The sequence below is a fragment of the Oncorhynchus gorbuscha genome, linkage group LG15 (genome assembly GCF_021184085.1).
Source record: "Oncorhynchus gorbuscha isolate QuinsamMale2020 ecotype Even-year linkage group LG15, OgorEven_v1.0, whole genome shotgun sequence".
NCBI classification, from domain to species: Eukaryota; Metazoa; Chordata; class Actinopteri; order Salmoniformes; family Salmonidae; genus Oncorhynchus; species Oncorhynchus gorbuscha.
In genome coordinates, this window is record NC_060187.1 from 501,593 (window position 1) to 520,760 (window position 19,168).

Genomic DNA, 19,168 nt, shown 5'->3' on the forward strand with positions numbered 1-19,168 from the left:
CACCTCAACCTAGCCTAAGGGGTCACTCCTCAACCTAGCCTAAGGGATCACACCTCAACCTAGCCTAAGGGGTCAACCTAGCCTAAGGGGTCACACCTCAACCTAGCCTAAGGGGTCACTCCTCAACCTAGCCTACTCTTCAACCTAGCCTAAGGGGTTACACCTCAACCTAGCCTAAGGGGTCACTCCTCAACCTAGCCTAAGGGATCACTCCTCAACCTAGCCTAAGGGATCACTCCTCAACCTAGCCTAAGGGATCACTCCTCAACCTAGCCTAAGGGATCACTCCTCAACCTAGCCTAAGGGATCACTCCTCAACCTAGCCTAAGGGATCACTCCTCAACCTAGCCTAAGGGGTCACACCTCAACCTAGCCTAAGGGGTCACACCTCAACCTAGCCTAAGGGGTCACTCCTCAACCTAGCCTAAGGGATCACTCCTCAACCTAGCCTAAGGGGTCAACCTAGCCTAAGGGGTCACACCTCAACCTAGCCTAAGGGGTCACTCCTCAACCTAGCCTAAGGGATCACACCTCAACCTAGCCTAAGGGGTCAACCTAGCCTAAGGGGTCACACCTCAACCTAGCCTACTCCTCAACCTAGCCTAAGGGATCACTCCTCAACCTAGCCTAAGGGGTCAACATAGCCTAAGGGGTCACTCCTCAACCTAGCCTAAGGGATCACACCTCAACCTAGCCTAAGGGGTCAACCTAGCCTAAGGGGTCACACCTCAACCTAGCCTAAGGGGTCACTCCTCAACCTAGCCTAAGGGATCACACCTCAACCTAGCCTAAGGGGTCAACCTAGCCTAAGGGGTCACACCTCAACCTAGCCTAAGGGGTCACTCCTCAACCTAGCCTACTCTTCAACCTAGCCTAAGGGGTTACACCTCAACCTAGCCTAAGGGGTCACTCCTCAACCTAGCCTAAGGGATCACTCCTCAACCTAGCCTAAGGGATCACTCCTCAACCTAGCCTAAGGGATCACTCCTCAACCTAGCCTAAGGGATCACTCCTCAACCTAGCCTAAGGGATCACTCCTCAACCTAGCCTAAGGGATCACTCCTCAACCTAGCCTAAGGGGTCACACCTCAACCTAGCCTAAGGGTCACTCCTCAACCTAGCCTAAGGGGTCACTCCTCAACCTAGCCTAAGGGGTCACACCTCAACCTAGCCTAAGGGGTCACACCTCAACCTAGCCTAAGGGATCACTCCTCAACCTGGCCTAAGGGATCACTCCTCAACCTAGCCTACTCCTCAACCTAGCCTAAGGGATCACTCCTCAACCTAGCCTACTCCTCAACCTAGCCTAAGGGGTCACACCTCAACCTAGCCTAAGGGATCACTCCTCAACCTAGCCTAAGGGATCACTCCTCAGCCTAGCCTAAGGGGTCACTCCTCAACCTAGCCTAAGGGATCACACCTCAATCTAGCCTAAGGGGTCAACCTAGCCTAAGGGGTCACACCTCAACCTAGCCTAAGGGGTCACTCCTCAACCTGGCCTAAGGGATCACACCTCAACCTAGCCTACTCCTCAACTAGCCTAAGGGATCACTCCTCAACCTAGCCTAAGGGTCAACCTAGCCTAAGGGGTCACACCTCAACCTAGCCTAAGGGGTCACTCCTCAACCTAGCCTAAGGGATCACACCTCAACCTAGCCTAAGGGGTCAACCTAGCCTAAGGGTCACTCCTCAACCTAGCCTAAGGGATCACTCCTCAACCTAGCCTAAGGGATCACACCTCAACCTAGCCTAAGGGATCACACCTCAACCTAGCCTAAGGGATCACTCCTCAACCTAGCCTAAGGGATCACTCCTCAACCTAGCCTAAGGGATCACTCCTCAACCTAGCCTACTCCTCAACCTAGCCTAAGGGATCACTCCTCAACCTAGCCTAAGGGGTCAACCTAGCCTAAGGGGTCACACCTCAACCTAGCCTAAGGGGTCACTCCTCAACCTAGCCTAAGGGATCACACCTCAACCTAGCCTAAGGGTCAACCTAGCCTAAGGGGTCACACCTCAACCTAGCCTAAGGGTCACTCAACCTAGCCTAAGGGATCACACCTCAACCTAGCCTAAGGGGTCAACCTAGCCTAAGGGGTCACACCTCAACCTAGCCTAAGGGGTCACTCCTCAACCTAGCCTAAGGGGTCACTCCTCAACCTAGCCTAAGGGGTCACTCCTCAACCTAGCCTAAGGGGTCACTCCTCAACCTAGCCTACTCTTCAACCTAGCCTAAGGGGTCACTCCTCAACCTAGCCTAAGGGATCACTCCTCAACCTAGCCTAAGGGATCACTCCTCAACCTAGCCTAAGGGATCACTCCTCAACCTAGCCTAAGGGATCACTCCTCAACCTAGCCTAAGGGATCACTCCTCAACCTAGCCTAAGGGATCACTCCTCAACCTAGCCTAAGGGATCACTCCTCAACCTAGCCTAAGGGGTCACTCCTCAACCTAGCCTAAGGGATCACACCTCAACCTAGCCTAAGGGGTCAACCTAGCCTAAGGGGTCACACCTCAACCTAGCCTAAGGGGTCACTCCTCAACCTAGCCTAAGGGATCACACCTCAACCTAGCCTACTCCTCAACCTAGCCTAAGGGATCACTCCTCAACCTAGCCTAAGGGGTCAACCTAGCCTAAGGGGTCACACCTCAACCTAGCCTAAGGGGTCACTCCTCAACCTAGCCTAAGGGATCACACCTCAACCTAGCCTAAGGGGTCAACCTAGCCTAAGGGGTCACACCTCAACCTAGCCTAAGGGGTCACTCCTCAACCTAGCCTAAGGGGTCACTCCTCAACCTAGCCTAAGGGATCACTCCTCAACCTAGCCTAAGGGATCACACCTCAACCTAGCCTAAGGGATCACACCTCAACCTAGCCTAAGGGATCACACCTCAACCTAGCCTAAGGGATCACTCCTCAACCTAGCCTAAGGGATCACTCCTCAACCTAGCCTAAGGGATCACTCCTCAACCTAGCCTAAGGGATCACTCCTCAACCTAGCCTACTCCTCAACCTAGCCTAAGGGATCACTCCTCAACCTAGCCTAAGGGGTCACTCCTCAACCTAGCCTAAGGGGTCACACCTCAACCTAGCCTAAGGGGTCACTCCTCAACCTAGCCTAAGGGGTCACTCCTCAACCTAGCCTAAGGGATCACACCTCAACCTAGCCTAAGGGGTCAACCTAGCCTAAGGGGTCACACCTCAACCTAGCCTAAGGGGTCACTCCTCAACCTAGCCTAAGGGATCACACCTCAACCTAGCCTAAGGGGTCAACCTAGCCTAAGGGGTCACACCTCAACCTAGCCTAAGGGGTCACTCCTCAACCTAGCCTACTCTTCAACCTAGCCTAAGGGGTCACACCTCAACCTAGCCTAAGGGGTCACTCCTCAACCTAGCCTAAGGGATCACTCCTCAACCTAGCCTAAGGGATCACTCCTCAACCTAGCCTAAGGGATCACTCCTCAACCTAGCCTAAGGGATCACTCCTCAACCTAGCCTAAGGGATCACTCCTCAACCTAGCCTAAGGGATCACTCCTCAACCTAGCCTAAGGGGTCACTCCTCAACCTAGCCTAAGGGGTCACTCCTCAACCTAGCCTAAGGGGTCACTCCTCAACCTAGCCTAAGGGGTCACACCTCAACCTAGCCTAAGGGGTCACACCTCAACCTAGCCTAAGGGGTCACACCTCAACCTAGCCTAAGGGATCACTCCTCAACCTAGCCTAAGGGATCACTCCTCAACCTAGCCTACTCCTCAACCTAGCCTAAGGGATCACTCCTCAACCTAGCCTACTCCTCAACCTAGCCTAAGGGGTCACACCTCAACCTAGCCTAAGGGATCACTCCTCAACCTAGCCTAAGGGATCACTCCTCAACCTAGCCTAAGGGGTCACTCCTCAACCTAGCCCTAAGGGATCACACCTCAACCTAGCCTAAGGGGTCAACCTAGCCTAAGGGGTCACACCTCAACCTAGCCTAAGGGGTCACTCCTCAACCTAGCCTAAGGGATCACACCTCAACCTAGCCTACTCCTCAACCTAGCCTAAGGGATCACTCCTCAACCTAGCCTAAGGGGTCAACCTAGCCTAAGGGGTCACACCTCAACCTAGCCTAAGGGGTCACTCCTCAACCTAGCCTAAGGGATCACACCTCAACCTAGCCTAAGGGGTCAACCTAGACTAAGGGGTCACTCCTCAACCTAGCCTAAGGGATCACACCTCAACCTAGCCTAAGGGGTAAACCTAGCCTAAGGGGTCACACCTCAACCTAGCCTAAGGGGTCACTCCTCAACCTAGCCTAAGGGGTCACTCCTCAACCTAGCCTAAGGGATCACTCCTCAACCTAGCCTAAGGGATCACACCTCAACCTAGCCTAAGGGATCACACCTCAACCTAGCCTAAGGGATCACACCTCAACCTAGCCTAAGGGATCACTCCTCAACCTAGCCTAAGGGATCACTCCTCAACCTAGCCTAAGGGATCACTCCTCAACCTAGCCTAAGGGATCACTCCTCAACCTAGCCTACTCCTCAACCTAGCCTAAGGGATCACTCCTCAACCTAGCCTAAGGGGTCACTCCTCAACCTAGCCTAAGGGGTCACACCTCAACCTAGCCTAAGGGGTCACTCCTCAACCTAGCCTAAGGGGTCACTCCTCAACCTAGCCTAAGGGATCACACCTCAACCTAGCCTAAGGGGTCAACCTAGCCTAAGGGTCACACCTCAACCTAGCCTAAGGGGTCACTCCTCAACCTAGCCTAAGGGATCACACCTCAACCTAGCCTAAGGGTCAACCTAGCCTAAGGGGTCACACCTCAACCTAGCCTAAGGGGTCACTCCTCAACCTAGCCTACTCTTCAACCTAGCCTAAGGGGTCACACCTCAACCTAGCCTAAGGGTCACTCCTCAACCTAGCCTAAGGGATCACTCCTCAACCTAGCCTAAGGGATCACTCCTCAACCTAGCCTAAGGGATCACTCCTCAACCTAGCCTAAGGGATCACTCCTCAACCTAGCCTAAGGGATCACTCCTCAACCTAGCCTAAGGGATCACTCCTCAACCTAGCCTAAGGGGTCACACCTCAACCTAGCCTAAGGGGTCACTCCTCAACCTAGCCTAAGGGGTCACACCTCAACCTAGCCTAAGGGGTCACACCTCAACCTAGCCTAAGGGGTCACACCTCAACCTAGCCTAAGGGATCACTCCTCAACCTAGCCTAAGGGATCACTCCTCAACCTAGCCTACTCCTCAACCTAGCCTAAGGGATCACTCCTCAACCTAGCCTACTCCTCAACCTAGCCTAAGGGGTCACACCTCAACCTAGCCTAAGGGATCACTCCTCAACCTAGCCTAAGGGATCACTCCTCAACCTAGCCTACTCCTCAACCTAGCCTAAGGGATCACTCCTCAACCTAGCCTACTCCTCAACCTAGCCTAAGGGGTCACACCTCAACCTAGCCTAAGGGATCACTCCTCAACCTAGCCTAAGGGATCACTCCTCAACCTAGCCTAAGGGATCACACCTCAACCTAGCCTAAGGGATCACACCTCAACCTAGCCTAAGGGATCACACCTCAACCTAGCCTAAGGGATCACTCCTCAACCTAGCCTAAGGGATCACTCCTCAACCTAGCCTAAGGGATCACTCCTCAACCTAGCCTAAGGGATCACTCCTCAACCTAGCCTACTCCTCAACCTAGCCTAAGGGATCACTCCTCAACCTAGCCTAAGGGGTCACTCCTCAACCTAGCCTAAGGGGTCACACCTCAACCTAGCCTAAGGGGTCACTCCTCAACCTAGCCTAAGGGGTCACTCCTCAACCTAGCCTAAGGGATCACACCTCAACCTAGCCTAAGGGGTCAACCTAGCCTAAGGGGTCACACCTCAACCTAGCCTAAGGGGTCACTCCTCAACCTAGCCTAAGGGATCACACCTCAACCTAGCCTAAGGGGTCAACCTAGCCTAAGGGGTCACACCTCAACCTAGCCTAAGGGGTCACTCCTCAACCTAGCCTACTCTTCAACCTAGCCTAAGGGGTCACACTCAACCTAGCCTAAGGGTCACTCCTCAACCTAGCCTAAGGGATCACTCCTCAACCTAGCCTAAGGGATCACTCCTCAACCTAGCCTAAGGGATCACTCCTCAACCTAGCCTAAGGGATCACTCCTCAACCTAGCCTAAGGGATCACTCCTCAACCTAGCCTAAGGGATCACTCCTCAACCTAGCCTAAGGGGTCACTCCTCAACCTAGCCTAAGGGGTCACTCCTCAACCTAGCCTAAGGGGTCACTCCTCAACCTAGCCTAAGGGGTCACACCTCAACCTAGCCTAAGGGGTCACACCTCAACCTAGCCTAAGGGGTCACACCTCAACCTAGCCTAAGGGATCACTCCTCAACCTAGCCTAAGGGATCACTCCTCAACCTAGCCTACTCCTCAACCTAGCCTAAGGGATCACTCCTCAACCTAGCCTACTCCTCAACCTAGCCTAAGGGGTCACACCTCAACCTAGCCTAAGGGATCACTCCTCAACCTAGCCTAAGGGATCACTCCTCAACCTAGCCTAAGGGGTCACTCCTCAACCTAGCCTAAGGGATCACACCTCAACCTAGCCTAAGGGGTCAACCTAGCCTAAGGGGTCACACCTCAACCTAGCCTAAGGGGTCACTCCTCAACCTAGCCTAAGGGATCACACCTCAACCTAGCCTACTCCTCAACCTAGCCTAAGGGATCACTCCTCAACCTAGCCTAAGGGGTCAACCTAGCCTAAGGGGTCACACCTCAACCTAGCCTAAGGGGTCACTCCTCAACCTAGCCTAAGGGATCACACCTCAACCTAGCCTAAGGGGTCAACCTAGACTAAGGGGTCACTCCTCAACCTAGCCTAAGGGATCACACCTCAACCTAGCCTAAGGGGTAAACCTAGCCTAAGGGGTCACACCTCAACCTAGCCTAAGGGGTCACTCCTCAACCTAGCCTAAGGGGTCACTCCTCAACCTAGCCTAAGGGATCACTCCTCAACCTAGCCTAAGGGATCACACCTCAACCTAGCCTAAGGGATCACACCTCAACCTAGCCTAAGGGATCACACCTCAACCTAGCCTAAGGGATCACTCCTCAACCTAGCCTAAGGGATCACTCCTCAACCTAGCCTAAGGGATCACTCCTCAACCTAGCCTAAGGGATCACTCCTCAACCTAGCCTACTCCTCAACCTAGCCTAAGGGATCACTCCTCAACCTAGCCTAAGGGGTCACTCCTCAACCTAGCCTAAGGGGTCACACCTCAACCTAGCCTAAGGGGTCACTCCTCAACCTAGCCTAAGGGGTCACTCCTCAACCTAGCCTAAGGGATCACACCTCAACCTAGCCTAAGGGGTCAACCTAGCCTAAGGGGTCACACCTCAACCTAGCCTAAGGGGTCACTCCTCAACCTAGCCTAAGGGATCACACCTCAACCTAGCCTAAGGGGTCAACCTAGCCTAAGGGGTCACACCTCAACCTAGCCTAAGGGGTCACTCCTCAACCTAGCCTACTCTTCAACCTAGCCTAAGGGGTCACACCTCAACCTAGCCTAAGGGGTCACTCCTCAACCTAGCCTAAGGGATCACTCCTCAACCTAGCCTAAGGGATCACTCCTCAACCTAGCCTAAGGGATCACTCCTCAACCTAGCCTAAGGGATCACTCCTCAACCTAGCCTAAGGGATCACTCCTCAACCTAGCCTAAGGGATCACTCCTCAACCTAGCCTAAGGGGTCACACCTCAACCTAGCCTAAGGGGTCACTCCTCAACCTAGCCTAAGGGGTCACACCTCAACCTAGCCTAAGGGGTCACACCTCAACCTAGCCTAAGGGGTCACACCTCAACCTAGCCTAAGGGATCACTCCTCAACCTAGCCTAAGGGATCACTCCTCAACCTAGCCTACTCCTCAACCTAGCCTAAGGGATCACTCCTCAACCTAGCCTACTCCTCAACCTAGCCTAAGGGGTCACACCTCAACCTAGCCTAAGGGATCACTCCTCAACCTAGCCTACTCCTCAACCTAGCCTACTCCTCAACCTAGCCTACTCCTCAACCTAGCCTACTCCTCAACCTAGCCTAAGGGGTCACACCTCAACCTAGCCTAAGGGATCACTCCTCAACCTAGCCTAAGGGATCACTCCTCAACCTAGCCTAAGGGGTCACTCCTCAACCTAGCCTAAGGGATCACACCTCAATCTAGCCTAAGGGGTCAACCTAGCCTAAGGGTCACACCTCAACCTAGCCTAAGGGGTCACTCCTCAACCTAGCCTAAGGGATCACACCTCAACCTAGCCTACTCCTCAACCTAGCCTAAGGATCACTCCTCAACCTAGCCTAAGGGGTCAACCTAGCCTAAGGGGTCACACCTCAACCTAGCCTAAGGGGTCACTCCTCAACCTAGCCTAAGGGATCACACCTCAACCTAGCCTAAGGGGTCAACCTAGCCTAAGGGGTCACTCCTCAACCTAGCCTAAGGGATCACTCCTCAACCTAGCCTAAGGGATCACACCTCAACCTAGCCTAAGGGATCACACCTCAACCTAGCCTAAGGGATCACTCCTCAACCTAGCCTAAGGGATCACTCCTCAACCTAGCCTAAGGGATCACTCCTCAACCTAGCCTACTCCTCAACCTAGCCTAAGGGATCACTCCTCAACCTAGCCTAAGGGGTCAACCTAGCCTAAGGGGTCACACCTCAACCTAGCCTAAGGGGTCACTCCTCAACCTAGCCTAAGGGATCACACCTCAACCTAGCCTAAGGGGTCAACCTAGCCTAAGGGGTCACACCTCAACCTAGCCTAAGGGGTCACTCCTCAACCTAGCCTAAGGGATCACACCTCAACCTAGCCTAAGGGGTCAACCTAGCCTAAGGGGTCACACCTCAACCTAGCCTAAGGGGTCACTCCTCAACCTAGCCTAAGGGGTCACTCCTCAACCTAGCCTAAGGGGTCACTCCTCAACCTAGCCTAAGGGGTCACTCCTCAACCTAGCCTACTCTTCAACCTAGCCTAAGGGGTCACTCCTCAACCTAGCCTAAGGGATCACTCCTCAACCTAGCCTAAGGGATCACTCCTCAACCTAGCCTAAGGGATCACTCCTCAACCTAGCCTAAGGGATCACTCCTCAACCTAGCCTAAGGGATCACTCCTCAACCTAGCCTAAGGGATCACTCCTCAACCTAGCCTAAGGGGTCACTCCTCAACCTAGCCTAAGGGGTCACTCCTCAACCTAGCCTAAGGGATCACACCTCAACCTAGCCTAAGGGGTCAACCTAGCCTAAGGGGTCACACCTCAACCTAGCCTAAGGGGTCACTCTCAACCTAGCCTAAGGGATCACACCTCAACCTAGCCTACTCCTCAACCTAGCCTAAGGGATCACTCCTCAACCTAGCCTAAGGGGTCAACCTAGCCTAAGGGGTCACACCTCAACCTAGCCTAGGGGTCACTCCTCAACCTAGCCTAAGGGATCACACCTCAACCTAGCCTAAGGGGTCAACCTAGCCTAAGGGGTCACACCTCAACCTAGCCTAAGGGGTCACTCCTCAACCTAGCCTAAGGGGTCACTCCTCAACCTAGCCTAAGGGATCACTCCTCAACCTAGCCTAAGGGATCACACCTCAACCTAGCCTAAGGGATCACACCTCAACCTAGCCTAAGGGATCACACCTCAACCTAGCCTAAGGATCACTCCTCAACCTAGCCTAAGGGATCACTCCTCAACCTAGCCTAAGGGATCACTCCTCAACCTAGCCTAGCCTAGGGATCACTCCTCAACCTAGCCTACTCCTCAACCTAGCCTAGGGATCACTCCTCAACCTAGCCTAAGGGGTCACTCCTCAACCTAGCCTAAGGGGTCACACCTCAACCTAGCCTAAGGGGTCACTCCTCAACCTAGCCTAAGGGGTCACTCCTCAACCTAGCCTAAGGGATCACACCTCAACCTCCTAAGGGGTCAACCTAGCCTAAGGGTCACACCTCAACCTAGCCTAAGGGGTCACTCCTCAACCTAGCCTAAGGGATCACACCTCAACCTAGCCTAAGGGGTCAACCTAGCCTAAGGGGTCACACCTCAACCTAGCCTAAGGGGTCACTCCTCAACCTAGCCTACTCTTCAACCTAGCCTAAGGGGTCACACCTCAACCTAGCCTAAGGGGTCACTCCTCAACCTAGCCTAAGGGATCACTCCTCAACCTAGCCTAAGGGATCACTCCTCAACCTAGCCTAAGGGATCACTCCTCAACCTAGCCTAAGGGATCACTCCTCAACCTAGCCTAAGGGATCACTCCTCAACCTAGCCTAAGGGATCACTCCTCAACCTAGCCTAAGGGGTCACTCCTCAACCTAGCCTAAGGGGTCACTCCTCAACCTAGCCTAAGGGGTCACTCCTCAACCTAGCCTAAGGGGTCACACCTCAACCTAGCCTAAGGGGTCACACCTCAACCTAGCCTAAGGGGTCACACCTCAACCTAGCCTAAGGGATCACTCCTCAACCTAGCCTAAGGGATCACTCCTCAACCTAGCCTACTCCTCAACCTAGCCTAAGGGATCACTCCTCAACCTAGCCTACTCCTCAACCTAGCCTAAGGGGTCACACCTCAACCTAGCCTAAGGGATCACTCCTCAACCTAGCCTAAGGGATCACTCCTCAACCTAGCCTAAGGGGTCACTCCTCAACCTAGCCTAAGGGATCACACCTCAACCTAGCCTAAGGGGTCAACCTAGCCTAAGGGTCACACCTCAACCTAGCCTAAGGGGTCACTCCTCAACCTAGCCTAAGGGATCACACCTCAACCTAGCCTACTCCTCAACCTAGCCTAAGGGATCACTCCTCAACCTAGCCTAAGGGGTCAACCTAGCCTAAGGGGTCACACCTCAACCTAGCCTAAGGGGTCACTCCTCAACCTAGCCTAAGGGATCACACCTCAACCTAGCCTAAGGGGTCAACCTAGACTAAGGGGTCACTCCTCAACCTAGCCTAAGGGATCACACCTCAACCTAGCCTAAGGGGTAAACCTAGCCTAAGGGGTCACACCTCAACCTAGCCTAAGGGGTCACTCCTCAACCTAGCCTAAGGGGTCACTCCTCAACCTAGCCTAAGGGATCACTCCTCAACCTAGCCTAAGGGATCACACCTCAACCTAGCCTAAGGGATCACACCTCAACCTAGCCTAAGGGATCACACCTCAACCTAGCCTAAGGGATCACCCTCAACCTAGCCTAAGGGATCACTCCTCAACCTAGCCTAAGGGATCACTCCTCAACCTAGCCTAAGGGATCACTCCTCAACCTAGCCTAAGGGATCACTCCTCAACCTAGCCTAAGGGGTCACTCCTCAACCTAGCCTAAGGGGTCACACCTCAACCTAGCCTAAGGGGTCACTCCTCAACCTAGCCTAAGGGGTCACTCCTCAACCTAGCCTAAGGGATCACACCTCAACCTAGCCTAAGGGGTCAACCTAGCCTAAGGGGTCACACCTCAACCTAGCCTAAGGGGTCACTCCTCAACCTAGCCTAAGGGATCACACCTCAACCTAGCCTAAGGGGTCAACCTAGCCTAAGGGGTCACACCTCAACCTAGCCTAAGGGGTCACTCCTCAACCTAGCCTACTCTTCAACCTAGCCTAAGGGGTCACACCTCAACCTAGCCTAAGGGGTCACTCCTCAACCTAGCCTAAGGGATCACTCCTCAACCTAGCCTAAGGGATCACTCCTCAACCTAGCCTAAGGGATCACTCCTCAACCTAGCCTAAGGGATCACTCCTCAACCTAGCCTAAGGGATCACTCCTCAACCTAGCCTAAGGGATCACTCCTCAACCTAGCCTAAGGGGTCACACCTCAACCTAGCCTAAGGGGTCACTCCTCAACCTAGCCTAAGGGTCACACCTCAACCTAGCCTAAGGGGTCACACCTCAACCTAGCCTAAGGGGTCACACCTCAACCTAGCCTAAGGGATCACTCCTCAACCTAGCCTAAGGGATCACTCCTCAACCTAGCCTACTCCTCAACCTAGCCTAAGGGATCACTCCTCAACCTAGCCTACTCCTCAACCTAGCCTAAGGGGTCACACCTCAACCTAGCCTAAGGGATCACTCCTCAACCTAGCCTAAGGGATCACTCCTCAACCTAGCCTAAGGGGTCACTCCTCAACCTAGCCTAAGGGATCACACCTCAACCTAGCCTAAGGGGTCAACCTAGCCTAAGGGGTCACACCTCAACCTAGCCTAAGGGGTCACTCCTCAACCTAGCCTAAGGGATCACTCCTCAACCTAGCCTAAGGGATCACTCCTCAACCTAGCCTAAGGGGTCACTCCTCAACCTAGCCTAAGGGATCACACCTCAACCTAGCCTAAGGGGTCAACCTAGCCTAAGGGGTCACACCTCAACCTAGCCTAAGGGATCACTCCTCAACCTAGCCTAAGGGGTCAACCTAGCCTAAGGGGTCACACCTCAACCTAGCCTAAGGGGTCACTCCTCAACCTAGCCTAAGGGATCACACCTCAACCTAGCCTAAGGGGTCAACCTAGACTAAGGGGTCACACCTCAACCTAGCCTAAGGGGTCACTCCTCAACCTAGCCTAAGGGGTCACTCCTCAACCTAGCCTAAGGGGTCAACCTAGCCTAAGGGGTCACTCCTCAACCTAGCCTAAGGGATCACTCCTCAACCTAGCCTAAGGGATCACACCTCAACCTAGCCTAAGGGATCACACCTCAACCTAGCCTAACCTAGCCTAAGGGATCACTCCTCAACCTAGCCTAAGGGATCACTCCTCAACCTAGCCTAAGGGATCACTCCTCAACCTAGCCTAAGGGATCACTCCTCAACCTAGCCTACTCCTCAACCTAGCCTAAGGGATCACTCCTCAACCTAGCCTAAGGGGTCAACCTAGCCTAAGGGGTCACACCTCAACCTAGCCTAAGGGGTCACTCCTCAACCTAGCCTAAGGGATCACACCTCAACCTAGCCTAAGGGGTCAACCTAGCCTAAGGGGTCACACCTCAACCTAGCCTAAGGGGTCACTCCTCAACCTAGCCTAAGGGATCACTCCTCAACCTAGCCTAAGGGATCACTCCTCAACCTAGCCTAAGGGATCACTCCTCAACCTAGCCTAAGGGATCACTCCTCAACCTAGCCTAAGGGGTCACTCCTCAACCTAGCCTAAGGGGTCACTCCTCAACCTAGCCTAAGGGATCACACCTCAACCTAGCCTAAGGGATCACACCTCAACCTAGCCTAAGGGGTCAACCTAGCCTAAGGGGTCACACCTCAACCTAGCCTAAGGGGTCACTCCTCAACCTAGCCTAAGGGATCACACCTCAACCTAGCCTAAGGGATCACACCTCAACCTAGCCTAAGGGATCACACCTCAACCTAGCCTAAGGGATCACACCTCAACCTAGCCTAAGGGATCACTCCTCAACCTAGCCTAAGGGATCACTCCTCAACCTAGCCTAAGGGATCACTCCTCAACCTAGCCTACTCCTCAACCTAGCCTAAGGGATCACTCCTCAACCTAGCTTAAGGGGTCAACCTAGCCTAAGGGGTCACACCTCAACCTAGCCTAAGGGGTCACTCCTCAACCTAGCCTAAGGGATCACACCTCAACCTAGCCTAAGGGGTCAACCTAGCCTAAGGGGTCACACCTCAACCTAGCCTAAGGGATCACTCCTCAACCTAGCCTAAGGGATCACTCCTCAACCTAGCCTAAGGGATCACTCCTCAACCTAGCCTACTCCTCAACCTAGCCTAAGGGATCACTCCTCAACCTAGCCTAAGGGGTCACTCCTCAACCTAGCCTAAGGGGTCACACCTCAACCTAGCCTAAGTGGTCACTCCTCAACCTAGCCTAAGGGGTCACTCCTCAACCTAGCCTAAGGGATCACACCTCAACCTAGCCTAAGGGGTCAACCTAGCCTAAGGGGTCACACCTCAACCTAGCCTAAGGGGTCACTCCTCAACCTAGCCTAAGGGATCACACCTCAACCTAGCCTAAGGGGTCAACCTAGCCTAAGGGGTCACACCTCAACCTAGCCTAAGGGGTCACTCCTCAACCTAGCCTACTCTTCAACCTAGCCTAAGGGGTCACACCTCAACCTAGCCTAAGGGGTCACTCCTCAACCTAGCCTAAGGGATCACTCCTCAACCTAGCCTAAGGGATCACTCCTCAACCTAGCCTAAGGGATCACTCCTCAACCTAGCCTAAGGGATCACTCCTCAACCTAGCCTAAGGGATCACTCCTCAACCTAGCCTAAGGGATCACTCCTCAACCTAGCCTAAGGGGTCACACCTCAACCTAGCCTAAGGGGTCACTCCTCAACCTAGCCTAAGGGGTCACACCTCAACCTAGCCTAAGGGGTCACACCCCAACCTAGCCTAAGGGGTCACACCTCAACCTAGCCTAAGGGATCACTCCTCAACCTAGCCTAAGGGATCACTCCTCAACCTAGCCTACTCCTCAACCTAGCCTAAGGGATCACTCCTCAACCTAGCCTACTCCTCAACCTAGCCTAAGGGGTCACACCTCAACCTAGCCTAAGGGATCACTCCTCAACCTAGCCTAAGGGATCACTCCTCAACCTAGCCTAAGGGGTCACTCCTCAACCTAGCCTAAGGGATCACACCTCAACCTAGCCTAAGGGATCACACCTCAACCTAGCCTAAGGGGTCAACCTAGCCTAAGGGGTCACACCTCAACCTAGCCTAAGGGGTCACTCCTCAACCTAGCCTAAGGGATCACACCTCAACCTAGCCTACTCCTCAACCTAGCCTAAGGGATCACTCCTCAACCTAGCCTAAGGGGTCAACCTAGCCTAAGGGGTCACACCTCAACCTAGCCTAAGGGGTCACTCCTCAACCTAGCCTAAGGGATCACACCTCAACCTAGCCTAAGGGGTCAACCTAGCCTAAGGGGTCACTCCTCAACCTAGCCTAAGGGATCACTCCTCAACCTAGCCTAAGGGATCACACCTCAACCTAGCCTAAGGGATCACACCTCAACCTAGCCTAAGGGATCACTCCTCAACCTAGCCTAAGGGATCACTCCTCAACCTAGCCTAAGGGATCACTCCTCAACCTAGCCTAAGGGATCACTCCTCAACCTAGCCTACTCCTCAACCTAGCCTAAGGGATCACTCCTCAACCTAGCCTAAGGGGTCAACCTAGCCTAAGGGGTCACACCTCAACCTAGCCTAAGGGGTCACTCCTCAACCTAGCCTAAGGGATCACACCTCAACCTAGCCTAAGGGGTCAACCTAGCCTAAGGGGTCACACCTCAACCTAGCCTAAGGGGTCACTCCTCAACCTAGCCTAAGGGATCACACCTCAACCTAGCCTAAGGGATCACTCCTCAACCTAGCCTAAGGGATCACTCCTCAACCTAGCCTAAGGGATCACTCCTCAACCTAGCCTAAGGGATCACTCCTCAACCTAGCCTAAGGGGTCACTCCTCAACCTAGCCTAAGGGATCACACCTCAACCTAGCCTAAGGGGTCAACCTAGCCTAAGGGGTCACACCTCAACCTAGCCTAAGGGGTACTCCTCAACCTAGCCTAAGGGATCACACCTCAACCTAGCCTAAGGGATCACACCTCAACCTAGCCTAAGGGATCACACCTCAACCTAGCCTAAGGGATCACTCCTCAACCTAGCCTAAGGGATCACTCCTCAACCTAGCCTACTCCTCAACCTAGCCTAAGGGATCACTCCTCAACCTAGCCTAAGGGGTCAACCTAGCCTAAGGGGTCACACCTCAACCTAGCCTAAGGGGTCACTCCTCAACCTAGCCTAAGGGATCACACCTCAACCTAGCCTAAGGGGTCAACCTAGCCTAAGGGGTCACACCTCAACCTAGCCTAAGGGGTCACTCCTCAACCTAGCCTAAGGGATCACACCTCAACCTAGCCTAAGGGGTCAACCTAGCCTAAGGGGTCACACCTCAACCTAGCCTAAGGGGTCACTCCTCAACCTAGCCTAAGGGGTCACTCCTCAACCTAGCCTAAGGGGTCACTCCTCAACCTAGCCTAAGGGGTCACTCCTCAACCTAGCCTACTCTTCAACCTAGCCTAAGGGGTCACACCTCAACCTAGCCTAAGGGGTCACTCCTCAACCTAGCCTAAGGGATCACTCCTCAACCTAGCCTAAGGGATCACTCCTCAACCTAGCCTAAGGGATCACTCCTCAACCTAGCCTAAGGGATCACTCCTCAACCTAGCCTAAGGGATCACTCCTCAACCTAGCCTAAGGGGTCACTCCTCAACCTAGCCTAAGGGATCACACCTCAACCTAGCCTAAGGGGTCAACCTAGCCTAAGGGGTCACACCTCAACCTAGCCTAAGGGGTCACTCCTCAACCTAGCCTAAGGGATCACACCTCAACCTAGCCTACTCCTCAACCTAGCCTAAGGGATCACTCCTCAACCTAGCCTAAGGGGTCAACCTAGCCTAAGGGGTCACACCTCAACCTAGCCTAAGGGGTCACTCCTCAACCTAGCCTAAGGGATCACACCTCAACCTAGCCTAAGGGATCACACCTCAACCTAGCCTAAGGGGTCAACCTAGCCTAAGGGGTCACACCTCAACCTAGCCTAAGGGGTCACTCCTCAACCTAGCCTAAGGGGTCAACCTAGCCTAAGGGGTCACTCCTCAACCTAGCCTAAGGGTCACTCCTCAACCTAGCCTAAGGGATCACACCTCAACCTAGCCTAAGGGATCACACCTCAACCTAGCCTAAGGGATCACACCTCAACCTAGCCTAAGGGATCACTCCTCAACCTAGCCTAAGGGATCACTCCTCAACCTAGCCTAAGGGATCACTCCTCAACCTAGCCTAAGGGATCACTCCTCAACCTAGCCTAAACCTAGGGATCACTCCTCAACCTAGCCTAAGGGATCACTCCTCAACCTAGCCTAAGGGATCACTAGCCTAAGGGGTCAACCTAGCCTAAGGGTCACTCCTCAACCTAGCCTAAGGGATCACACCTCAACCTAGCCTAAGGGGTCACCTCCTCAACCTAGCCTAAGGGGTCACTCCTCAACCTAGCCTAAGGGATCACACCTCAACCTAGCCTAAGGGGTCATCACTCCCTAGCCTAAGGGGTCCTCCTCAACCTAAGGGATCCTACTCCTCAACCTAGCCTAAGGGATCACTCCTCAACCTAGCCTAAGGGGTCACTCCTCAACTCCTCAACCTAGCCTAAGGGGTCACACCTCAACCTAGCCTAAGGGATCACTCCTCAACCTAGCCTAAGGGATCACTCCTCAACCTAGCCTAAGGGATCACTCCTCAACCTAGGGATCCTCCTCAAGCCTAAGGGATCACACCTCAACCTAGCCTAAGGGATCACTCCTCAACCTAGCCTAAGGGATCACACCTCAACCTAGGGGTCACTCCTCAACCTAGCCTAAGGGGTCACACCTCAACCTAGCCTAAGGGGTCACACCTCAACCTAGCCTACACTCCTCAACCTAGCCTAAGGGATCACACCTCAACCTAGCCTAAGGGGTCACACACCTAGCCTCAACCTCAACCTAGCCTAAGGGGATCACTCCTCAACCTAGCCTAAGGGATCACCCTCAACCTAGCCTAAGGGGTCACTCCTCAACCTAGCCTAAGGGATCACACCTCAACCTAGCCTAAGGGGTCAACCTAGCCTAAGGGGTCACACCTCAACCTAGCCTAAGGGGTCACTCCTCAACCTAGCCTAAGGGGTCACTCCTCAACCTAGCCTAAGGGGTCAACCTAGCCTAAGGGGTCACTCCTCAACCTAGCCTAAGGGATCACTCCTCAACCTAGCCTAAGGGATCACACCTCAACCTAGCCTAAGGGATCACACCTCAACCTAGCCTAAGGGATCACTCCTCAACCTAGCCTAAGGGATCACTCCTCAACCTAGCCTAAGGGATCACTCCTCAACCTAGCCTAAGGGATCACTCCTCAACCTAGCCTACTCCTCAACCTAGCCTAAGGGATCACTCCTCAACCTAGCCTAAGGGGTCAACTAAGCCTAAGGGGTCACACCTCAACCTAGCCTAAGGGGTCACTCCTCAACCTAGCCTAAGGGATCACACCTCAACCTAGCCTAAGGGGTCAACCTAGCCTAAGGGGTCACACCTCAACCTAGCCTAAGGGGTCACTCCTCAACCTAGCCTAAGGGATCACACCTCAACCTAGCCTAAGGGGTCAACCTAGCCTAAGGGGTCACACCTCAACCTAGCCTAAGGGGTCACTCCTCAACCTAGCCTAAGGGGTCACTCCTCAACCTAGCCTAAGGGGTCACTCCTCAACCTAGCCTAAGGGGTCACTCCTCAACCTAGCCTAAGGGATCACTCCTCAACCTAGCCTACTCCTCAACCTAGCCTAAGGGATCACTCCTCAACCTAGCCTAAGGGATCACTCCTCAACCTAGCCTAAGGGATCACACCTCAACCTAGCCTAAGGGATCACTCCTCAACCTAGCCTAAGGGATCACTCCTCAACCTAGCCTAAGGGGTCACACCTCAACCTAGCCTAAGGGGTCACTCCTCAACCTAGCCTAAGGGGTCACTCCTCAACCTAGCCTAAGGGGTCACTCCTCAACCTAGCCTTATACCTCGACTACACCGCTCGAGTCACAAAATAAATGTAGAAATCGATATTATTCAATTATTGCACCGACACTGCTCTGCGTTGCCAGGCGCTAAAATAGAAGTCAGTTCTATATGTGGCGCAGATCGCGCTGCAAGTCCTGGCTCTCCCATCTCCTCATTGGTTTATAGAAGCAGGTACCCACGTGGGTGACTGAAAGAAGAATTAGGTCGGTGGCGGTAATGCACCTAATTTATGTAAGTGCCAATCGCAATATAAAGTCCTGAGAAGAAAAAGCCTGGAAGGAAAAAGCCTGATTCGGTTGACCGTTTTATGTGTGGATTAATTGTTGGAGAAGAGGACTTTGTGCATTTCAGGTAAAATAACAACTCTATGTTTATATCCCAGGACAAATTAGCTAGCAAAAGAAAGATAGCTAAATAGGACAAATTAGTTAGCAAGTGCAAGCTAGCTAGGAAAATTGCCATAAATGTTTAATGCTTTTCGACCTGTCCCCAAAATAATGTAATTGGTTCAGAGTTTGTTTTGATATTTTAACCTGCGTGTCGTGATCGCGTTTAGTGTGGGG

The 19,168-nt window shown here is 53.4% G+C and overlaps 1 protein-coding gene across 5 annotated transcripts in view; it reads right to left on the reverse strand.

The window, feature by feature from the left end:
* The window catches only part of shroom2a (shroom family member 2a), a 129,312-nt gene that overhangs the window by 60,161 nt on the left and 49,983 nt on the right, over positions 1–19,168 (reverse strand). The gene's annotated exons all lie outside the window — the stretch shown is intronic.